Genomic DNA, 11620 nt, shown 5'->3' with positions numbered 1-11620 from the left:
TTGATCCAATTGCTCAAATAGTGGTCTTTCATACTCAAGCCCACCCAACTAAAGGTCGAGGAGCTAAGGTCATAGTGCCTACATTTATAGCCTAGTCAACAGTGAGACACGAGACAATACAAGAACTTGATAGGCCAGTTGGGTATTACCAGGCTCAAAAGGGTAAAGGAAAGAGGAAGAGAACCTCTCCTCAATGAGCTAATCAAGAAGAAGAAGAAACTCAGGCACCTATATAGTAGGGAGAAAAATGTACAAGAGATGAGGAATGTGGAAGCCGCACAAGCTCAAGATGATCCTCAAGTGTGGTTAGTTGAACAAGGCCAAGAAGAAGTTGAGATTGAAATAGAAGAAGTTCCTTTAGAAGAAGTACAAGCCTCCCCATCCACACCTAAGAAAAGAAGAAAGATCAAGACTTTGGTAAAGAGGAGATAGAAGGTCACTAGGAAAGTGATTCCTTTCCCATCAGTCCTTGAGCCTATTTTGGAAGAAGTAGAGGAAGATGATGAGGAGGATGAAGAAGATAATTTTCCTTTGAACTTGAGGACTCATCTTGCAAGTTCAATAGAGAAGGAACAAAGAAGAAGCTCTACAATTACAATGCCATCCATTCCCAAGTAGGCTATTCAATCTAAAAGTTTCGAGGATGAAATGCAACAATGGATAGATGAGAAGGATGTTGAGGGGACTGATGTTTTTTAAGATGTCAAATTTTGATTTCATGCTAGTTGGTATTGAATTTGTAGGAGACACAATCATAGATACTCCAACCAACCAACCTCAATAAGAGGATTGGAGTTAGTTGCCACCTGATCCACAAGGGCTCAAAATAGCCTCATCATCCCTAGTGAAAGTAATATTTTGTGTGGATAAGGGATCAACTACTCCTCTTCTTCCAAATAATGAAGAAGAATAAATACAAGTAGGAAAAGAGGAAGATCCAGAACAAGTATCCACCAATGAAGTGTTAGAAGAAGGACAAATAGGTGAACAACCTCAACAAACTTCCCAAGACACCAAGATAAAGACTATGGACTCTATGTACATAGAGATTCCTGGTGTAGATCTCTTATAGAAGGGGAAGTGTAGATCTCTTATAGAAGGGGAAGACTCTAGAAAGGAGTGATAAGGGAAAGGGGATAGCAGAGCAGACTCCTTCATCCTCAAAAGGAAAATCTCCATTAGAGAATATCCAAAGATGGCTGAGAAAAGAAGTGATAAGAAATAAGAGGCAACAATTCACCATAGAAGAGGAGGATAGAATGGAATTAATTGAAGTTCCCTAAGTCACCACCAAAGAATGCATGGGCATTAGCCTTCATCATGAATGATAAGAACTAGGACTTATTTTCTCATGTGGCTATCCCTCCTCTATATACACATGTTGAAGAATTGACTCCAAGAGATTATAAGGTCAGAGAGATTCTGCTTGGAAAGCCCACATTGGATATTGCAAAGTTAATGCTAACAAAAGGAATGAAAGAAGTGTTTAAACACTTAGAAAAAGATGAGGCAGAATTGGTAACACTTCAGAGATAGGATATCTATGCGAATTTGTTGGTCCCTTGAATCCCATGAACCTTGAGGAAACCTTGAACACAACAATCGAGAGAAGAGGTAGGGGTACAAGACAATTGGATCCATTTGTGAAAGCTTGTCAGCAATGGCGAGCAAGTTTTGAGGAAAAGGGTGTATAGATTATACAAGGAAATTTGAAGCTACTATACCTTATACATGATAATGAGGATAGGCTAGTGGCAATTTTGAATCAATATTTTGGTTTGATGGATGAAGTACATACCTGGGGCAAGGATTTGCAGGCATTATAGGCAATTAAAGGCCAAAGGTATCAGATGTTGATGGAAGTATATATAGCTAAGGAATTAGATTTAATTGATGATTGGATAGAGAAAATTATAGATGGAAATAAACTAATGGAAACATTACATGTAGAGATTTACAAGCTCCAAGACCAAGCCCAAGAGCAAATTTTGGAAGCTGAGAAACATTACAATGATGCGTGTGTAGAGATTTTTGAGGATGATAGAAGAAAAGAATTAATAAAGGTAGAGGTAGTAGTAGAAAAATTTTGGGAGACTTTTGAGGAAGCTACTAATGATGATGATATCAGGCAAGCATTCAGGATGGAGGAAGCTTTGTTAGAGTTGGATGTAAAACTCACAGATTTTGCAAAGACTCACATTGATGTGGGAAACTATAGGTATAAAGTGAAAGACAAATATGAAGCCTTAGATTTTCTAGATGTGGCTCAAGTCACTAAGATTATTGAGAAATTCAAGGGCAAATACCTAGACATAGCTTTGGTATAAAGAGGAACAAAACTCAGAAGCTAGAATTTCAATTTTGACACTTAGTGAAATTTTGCATTTTTTGGAACTTGCTACTAAGGTGTGCTACTGCATAAGTGCGCATGTGTGCTAGGTGCACTTTTCACTGATTTCTAGAAGTTTTTAATAATTTAGAGGTGCACTAACAATTAACAACTAGTTCTAAATTTAGAGCTTTCCATGCATCGAAAATGCATTTTGACGACAGTTTAGCTCCTACAGACACCTAGTGAACATGGAGCTTCTATTTTTGGCACTACCTGACACTCCTACAATATTTAAAGGCTTTCTTCTTCTTATTTTCTCATATTTTCTTTGTTTTAAGACATGTACAGGCTCATGCATCCATTTAATGGTATAAAAATGGATGGAGTTCTACTTAGCACCAGTTAGATAGTTAGTTTGTACATAAATAGATTTTTTTTATTAGTTTAGAAGCATATGATTGCATAGAGATATCTCTCACTCTCAACACAAATTGAGGAGAATATTTCTCATAAATTTAGGAATGTAACATGTATTATGGGCTATTGTTATTTTTCAATAATATATGGTTTTGGTGCTCACATTAGGAGTGTAGTGATTCTTTCCTAAGTGTGTTATATTTTGTGGATGTAGATTCATGAAATGTAATTGAGCCAAAAGTTTTATTGCATTATTTATAATTGTGCGATCTTTTAGTTTTGGTGTTTTCTATGCTTTTACAAATTTTGCCGATGTACTTGTTAACTTCATAATGTTTTTGACACTTGAGTGCCAATACACTTAACTACTTTCTATATTGAAGCCGAGTACACCATGTATGCTGAGCCACAACAAATGCCGAGTAAAGAAAGACTTCAGGTGCTGAGTGATCTTTATGTGCTGAGTAGTTTTTCAATGCCGAGTGAAGATTAGGTGCCGAGTGAAGAACAGATGCTGAGTGACTTTAAGTATCGAGCATAATAAAGGGCCGAGTGATATTCAAGTGCCAAGTCATAGATGATGCCGAGTATTATAGAAATGAAACAAGTGCCGAGTAAGCCAGTTTTGTTTAGATGCCGAGTTATCTAGGAAACAGCATGTGCCGAGCATCAGCAATGATTCAGGAGTCGAGTAACTTGGAATATCAGCGTAAGAGTTTGTAATTGCATAAACTATGATGCACATTAGTTTTTGTAGCCAACATAAGGTAAATCACGAAGGATTAAATGATATGATCAAATCTTTTATCTTTCCTATGCAATCTACATGCATCCAATAAGAAAAATGATGAAGGCATGCAACTAATGGAAGAAGTGCACAACAATAAGGGGAAAATAAAGATTGAATATGGATCGTAGATCCATACCTAACCCTAAATTCTCAAATGTCTTTATAAGGAAGATGAAATTTTATTGTAAAACATACAAGTGGATATACAAGGATGTATGAGGAAATCTACTTTCAGAACAAGGGTTATCAGATCACAAAGGATCAAGATCAGAGAAAGCAAAACAAGTACCTGCATTCATCAATCAAGGATTGTAATCTATCAGGTTCATTGTACCTAATACTTTCTAGCAATTGTATTAGAATGAAAATCCTATGGTGATAGGTTGGCTTAACAACTATTTCATAGATCCTTTAAATAGGTGATTAAATCCTTTAACAGGGTGACACTTCATGTAAAGTGTTTGCAAATCCTCTAACCAGGTCACTATTAATAAAGTGTAAAGCCTTTAATAGGGCAGGACTTTAACAGGGAAGACCATCAGAAGTGGTTGAACAATATTGCTGCAGTAATTTTTGTGGGTATCATCCCCACCCCAGTTTTACCTTCTTATTCCTGGAGGGTTTCTGGATTACCAAATTCCAGTGTTATGTGTTGTTGATGCATGCCTTAATTTCATGTTTACCTGATGTATTTACATGCATGCAATTTACTTTCGGTTAAAAGTTTTATTGGTTAAAGTGTGATACTTCTAATTCACCCCCCCTCTCATAAGTATTATTCCTATTTGAATATTCCAACAATTAGTATTAGAGCGTGCAAGTTCTCACAAGGAAAAGTTTGACAGCTTGGAGAAAAAGATCTAAAGATGGAATTTTTCAAACTTGGAAAGATCATTGAAAACAAGGTGATTGATGTGCATCTCGCTCTACAAAAAGTAGAGGAAGCAAGAGTGGAATTAAGAAAATCCTTAAAGAGAAGAAATGAGATAGCCATAGCTGAAAATGATATATACTACAAAGAGGTTGATACCAAACAAGCGTTTGCCAATGGAGACACTAAAGAATTTGATGCAGCAATAGCAGAACTGATGGAAAAAAACAAAGTTCAAGTAGAGGAGATAAGATCTCTTAAGATGGAACATGAATTACAGGCCATAATATTATGTGAAATCACTGAACAAAAGAAAATAGCAGTTAAGGATAAAGTCATGATGGAAAATGAAAAAAGAAATCTTGCAAATAGACTTGAAGAAAAATGTACTGAATTGACAAGGATCTCAAACATTTAGATGGATACACTTGCCCAAATGATGAACCTTCATCATGAACTCAATGTAAAAGATATTGAGATCTCTACTTTGAAGATGCAGAATGAACAAATGCAGAATGAATTGAACAGAGAAAAAGAGGTAGTAGAGAATCTCAAAAAGTCAAGTGAAGCCATCAAGTATTTTGAACAATTGATGAAAATCCTAAGATCCACTCATGATACATCAGGACTTGGATAGAACAACACTGAAGTTGGAGAATCATCAAAGAGTGTTGAACAAAGAAGTGACAAAGGTAAGAATTCAAAACTCACTTGTCATTACTATAATAAGAAGGGGCATACTGCTAATGTTTACAGGAGTAGAAGATTCATTCAATCAAACGCACCCAAGAGTAAGAGTTTCTATCACAAGTGCAACATGCAAGGACATATGACACAAGATTGCAAATCTAATGTCTCAAGGACTTAGAGATTTGATGGACATTGCTACAATTGCAAAAATTATAGACATAGAGCATTTGAATGCAGATCAAAGCCTATATAGACATCAAATCAACCAGCAAAATCAAAAGGGAATGAAAGTCATTATCATTGGGATTACAACACTAGGCATAGATGTCACTATTGTCAAGAATATGGACATATACCCCAGAACTACATAAGAACACATTTCAAAGGGAACTACAAGAGATGGTTGAACCAAACCACATGTTTCAGTTGTCTGAAAATTGGTCATACCAGCAAAAACTGTCCTACAAGGTCAAAGGCCCCCAAGACTAAAGAAAATAAGGGCAAAGAAAAGATTGATGTCAAAAATATAAGAGGGTAAATGAATAAAACTTGGAAAAAGAAAGATAAGTGCAACACATCAGGTGGAGGGATCACTTCACCCAATGGGTCAAGTGATCACACTTCATCAAATTAAGCATGAGAAGTATACGGGACTGATATACAAAGCTATATCACACATCAGTCCCAAGACAAAGAAGCTATGCAAAGTATAAATCTATATAAAACAAGATGTCAAGACAAAATCTGAATGATATTGCCAAGCTATCTTTGATACCGAGTAAAACTCCAACACATGCTGAGCTCTTAACAACGACCTAGCTAATAACTGATGCCGAGTTGGTCAACTCCAATGGAAGCTGAGTAAAATGGAGATGTAGTGCAAGCCGAGTTAGGTTAAAATTTATCAAAAATTGAGTTGGCATTTGAGCATTTAATGCAATGAAAATATGGTATATTATCACGATTTCAATCAGTTTTCCTCATTGCGATCAAAGAGAAAATAAGAGGAAAAACAGCAGAGCGACTTCATAGCAAGAATCTAGCACTTCAAGTAGATTGCAACCTCACTCAACCCGTTTTCATCTATCTTGAGGTATTTTCATTTGTGTCGAGCTACGCAATTTTATATTTCGTAAAATGAAAAACCCTAGTTTGCATAAATGGCATCAAGTTCCAAGAAAACCAAGGATAAAGAGTCATTTGAAGTTCAGTTAATGTCAAATGAGGTCAAGCAACCCAACTTTTGTCCCATACCTGAAGTTGCATACAAAAATAATCCAACCGGAGCTCTCTCTCAAATACGCCCAAAAATTGTAATGGTTCAAGACGTGAGGAAATGCTACAATTGTAAGATAGGTGGCCTGGGAGATATGGAAATAAGGCAAGCCTATGAGAAATTGTGCATAGATGGAGTCTTGAAAGATGAATTCAAAATTGTAGAAAGAAAGGGTTTGACCCAAGTTTTGATCTTTCCCACCGTATTCAAGACATAATGGGTTAGACATGTGCTGAGTAGAATTCATGGTGGTCATCTGTGGTTAGAAGATATTCCCATCAAACTAACTAAAGAAATGATACATAGAATAACAGGGTACCCAACCCTAGATCGGTTCAAAACCTTGAGAAGTGAATCGAAGGAGGTTATTGAAAAGAACACTGGTTCCCAGTGGAACAAAAGAGGAATGAAAATTCACACCATACAGGATCCTCTTGTTGAATTTGCTATTAGAGTCATTGCCCATAAGTTCTACCAATCTAGTAGACTCAATAGTGTACCATGTATTGCAGTAGATGTAGGCTACAAATTGGTGAAAAAGGATCATACTTATGATCTTGCAGAACTACAACTACAACAGATTAATGAAAAGCTAGCTGCCATAAGAAGGACAAAGGGCACTCAATGCAAATTTGGAGCAATTCTAGTTTGTGTATTCTTTTATGTTCAGAATGAGTTTCCCTCTTTTGGAAAAGTGACATGGAGAAATGATAGAACAATCATTGTCCAAATCAATGAATATATAGAACAAATGGGAGAAAATTTTGATACCCTGATGACAAGCTATTTCGAAGACTTCAAGAAATCTATGAAACAAAGGGTGAGAATACCAGTTTCTTTGGTAGAAGAACATGTTAATGATATATGTTTCTTGGTTGATATTGACTTCACATACATCCAAGTAGCAATTCCAAGAGTGAGATGGCTAAGGCCATTTGGATATGAAATTAATGTTGATGAGGCATCTGCAACAATAACTGCATTATTGGTAGAAGAAACAGATAAAAGTGCTCCACATTTTGGCACTTATGATGTAGTAAGGTCTAAAATAAACATGGAATTAAAGACTGCTTCCACATTAAAGAAGAAAGACAACTTGTTAAAGAAGATTAAGAAGAAATTTGGTGAAGAAATTGAGGCTGAAGTAGAAGAACAAGAAGATGACAATGATGATGAAGATGAGCAAGAACAAGGCCCAATGGAATTAACTAAAGGCGTAGGTGAAGACAAGGAAGAAGGTGTAGAAGATAAAGAAGCCAAGGAAGCACTAATTGAAGCTAAGTCAAAGAAAAGAAAGGCAACAGAACAACCTCCAGCTCAACAGAAACCAAAGAAATTTTCCATGCCATCACCTCAAAAGCCTACAACATGAGCTGCAAGAAGGGCCTCCACTCAAAAGGCTAAAGAGGAAGTTACAAAGAAGAAACAAATCAAGGAAACACAGGAAGAGCAAAGGAAAAGAAGAAGATATGTGGCTCAACCTGATACTGATGGAGAAGATCAATTTGAAAAGGTAAGCCATTCTTCAGTTGATATTTTATGTAAAAAGATTGGAAATGGTGATTTAAGCAACTTAAATAAATTTGATTTTAATAAGTTTACCAAAGAAGAACATAATAGGATAGAAGAAACAGTTTATGGAATGATGGCATAGTTCAACTACACTCCACTTGAGCTAGATGGACAATTGCCAAAAGAACTATCTAAAATTGTAAAAGACAGATGGCATTTTTGTTTGAAAATGGAGAAGGAGATGAGGGCATCAACCCTAGCAAGCGTATTGCCGGATTTGACTAGGGAACAAGTAAAGAATGCAGTCAAAAGGCATAATAATAGGTTTACACCTAAATACAAGGCATTCTTCATACTCTAAAATAGGATGGAAGAAATTGTTCAAAGAACAATGAAATGATGGAAAAACTTGTACAAGAAGATTGAAGATTTTCTTGAAGAAGAATACAAGGAAGAAGCTACTACTCCACCAGAAGAGAGGAGAAAAAGGAGAGAAGAGAAGATAGTAGTAGAGAAGGGAGAAGAATAAAAGAAGGTAGAAGAAGAAAATAAGGTAGAAGAAGAGAAGAAGGAAGAAGGAAAGAAAGATGGAGAGGAGGAAGAGACACAAAAACAAGATATAACGACAACAGCTGAGCAAGAGCAGTAACGAGATCAGAGTGTGCAAGACACACAAATGCCACCCTCTAGACCTCCTCATGTATCCATCACACCTACAGAGACTGTAACTATTATTGATGTTCCTGACACTTTTGGTCAGAATATCAATCCATTAACTATAGAAGATCTCAAAAGAATCCTTGACCAATCTACACAACAAGCAATATTATGTGCAGATCCAGTATTGGTTAGTATGGATGAATTGCAAAAACTGGTAGAAAGCATAGTTAGAGATAAGGTGAATCCACAAGAACCACCTTCCATCATCTCTATAGCTACTAGTGGTCAACTTCAGATGCCAACAGTTATTTCAACAGGCATAGTTGATACTATAATACAGAAGTCAAGTGCAACTGTAGAAAAATAAGAAGAAAAAATAGAACAAGTAGGACAAAGTATTACATCTGATCCTATAGCACAAACACAAGGTGCACTTCCTAAGATTACCACAATTGATCAAGATAGAAGACACCAGGAGGAGGAAACAGTGGAAACCCCTAAAGAGCAGGAGGCAATACAAACATTAATAAATTTGCCTACCTCAGGAACTCCTTCACACCAACCATTGCAAATATTTGTACCAACATCTAGTACTACAAAGGTTTCAAGGGTACTTCACTATGGAGACCCTGAATTAGATGAGGAGATAGTCATACCAAGTTATGACTCAAAAACTATAACCATTGATCAAATAAATGAGGTGCAGGAAGCACTGAATAGGAGAAAGAGACAAGAGATACTCAGGAAGGAGTATAAACAAAAGCAAACACTACATGAGATTAAGGACATCTTTATGGATGCCTTCAATTTGCAATCACCAGATGAGTCAAAGGATATCACGGAGCAATTGATAGATATTATTGACCAAGTGACAAATGAAGACCAAGAGACAAATGCAAAACTTATGGAATGGTCTGAAAGAAAATTCTAGGGAAAAGTAAATGAGAAAATATCAAGTCAAATTACCCTTTCCCAGGTTGAATTGGAAAAGCTAATTGACAAAGTGAAAAAGGTATTTGAGAATATATTCTCATTGTACAAAAAGTTGTGTGACTTTTCATACTTCACACAGGAGACAAGCCAAAAGATAATGAGCTTGGAAAGAAATTTAAATATTTCTAGCATGCAGCTACCTAAAGATCCAGCTCAAAGTGAGAAGCATTTTACCCAGACACTTCACACTCAAAAGGGTGTTAACAACTGAAGAAGCCAATATCAAGGCAAAATTAATACAGCTCCAGTCCTCCATTACCCTACATTTAGAAATACTCCATAAAGAGCAAGTCTATGTTGAAATTGTTCTCAAGAAAGACCCTAATCTTTCTACATTAGATGGACTTATTCATCTTGCTGCAGAGACTGCCATCCAGCATAAGTCACTAGAAATTGCCTTAAACAATTGGGATGTAGCTCTCAGGATGATTATGGAGGTAAACAACACATTTTTGGCTAAATATGGTCTTAACACTTAAACATTCTTTGAGATAAGTGTCAAAAAAGGGGGAGAAGAAAAGAGACATAATAGGGGGAGATACATATATTATGAGATGAATTAATGGGGGAGAAAAGATAAAAGGAGGAGCATATACAGATAATGGCACATAATGGCACAATCAACTCAGGGGAAGTTACAAATTTTTTTTGAGGTATATATTGTAAGTTACAAATTTTGATCAAGTTTTCTTTAAACTCTATACACACCAAACAAATTAGTAAATGTACTCATAAGTTCAGTTAAGTGTTTTTGTCACTCATGTCAAAGGGGGAGATTGTTAACTTCATAATGGTTTTTGACACTTGAGTGCCAATACACTTAACTACTTTCTATATTGAAGCTGAGTACACCATGTATGCCGAGCCACAACAAACACCAAATCAGGAAAGACTTCAGGTGCTGAGTGATCTTCATGTGCTGAGTAGTTTTCCGATGTCGAGTGAAGATTAGGTGCTGAGTGAAGAACAGATGCCAAGTGACTTTAAGTACTGAGCAGAATAAAGGGCCGAGTGATATTCAAGTGCCGAGTCATAGATGATGCCAAGTATTACAGAAATGAAACAAGTGCCGAGTAAGCTAGTTTTGCTTAGATGTCGAGTTATCCAGGAAACAACATGTGCCGAGTGTCAGCAATGCTTCAGGAGCCAAGTAACTCAGAATATCAACATAAGAGTTTGTAATTGCACAAACTATGATGCAAATAGTTTTTGTAAATGACATAAGGTAAATCACGAAGGATTAAATGATATGATCAAATCTTTTATCTTTCCTATGCAATCTACATGTAGCCAATAAGAAAAATGATGAAGGCATGCAACCAATGGAAGAAGTGCAAAATAATAAGCAGAAAATAGAGATTGAATATGGATCACAGATCCATACCTAAACCTAAATCCTCAAATGTCTTTATAAGGAAGAAAAATTTTTATTGTAAAACATATGAGTGGATATACAAGGGTGTATGAGGAAATCTACTTTCAGAACAAGGGTTATCAGATCACAAAGGATCAAGATTAGAGAAAGTAGAACAAGTACTTGCATTCATCAATCAAGGATTGTAATCTATTAGGTTCATTGTGCCTAATACTTTCTAGCAATTGTATTAGAATGAAAATCCTATGGTGATAGGTTGGCTTAACAACTATTTCGTAGATCCTTTAAATAGGTGATTAAATCCTTTAACAGGGTGACACTTCATGTAAAGTGTTTGCAAATCTTCTAACTAGGTCACTATTAATATAGTGTAAAGCCTTTAATAGGGCAAACCATCAGAAGTGGTTGAACAATATTGCTGCAGTAATTTTTGTGGGTATCATCCCCACCCCAGTTTTATCTTCTTATTCATGGAGGGTTTCTGGGTTACCAAATTCTAGTGTTATGTGTTGTTGATGCATGTCTTAATTTCATGTTTACCTGATGTATTTACATTCATGCAATTTACTTTCAATTAAAAGTTTTATTGGTTAAAGTGTGATACTTCTGATTCACCCCCCCCCCCCCCCCCCCCCTCATAAGTATTATTCCTATTTGAATATTCCAACAGTACTTAGTTTGAGAAGAGATCATCATAATGTTCC

Source organism: Cupressus sempervirens, chromosome 6 (genome assembly GCF_028749045.1).
Source record: "Cupressus sempervirens isolate cs-2001-9-10 chromosome 6, ASM2874904v1, whole genome shotgun sequence".
In the NCBI taxonomy this organism is placed as follows: domain Eukaryota; kingdom Viridiplantae; phylum Streptophyta; class Pinopsida; order Cupressales; family Cupressaceae; genus Cupressus; species Cupressus sempervirens.
This window is presented reverse-complemented; position numbering follows the sequence as displayed.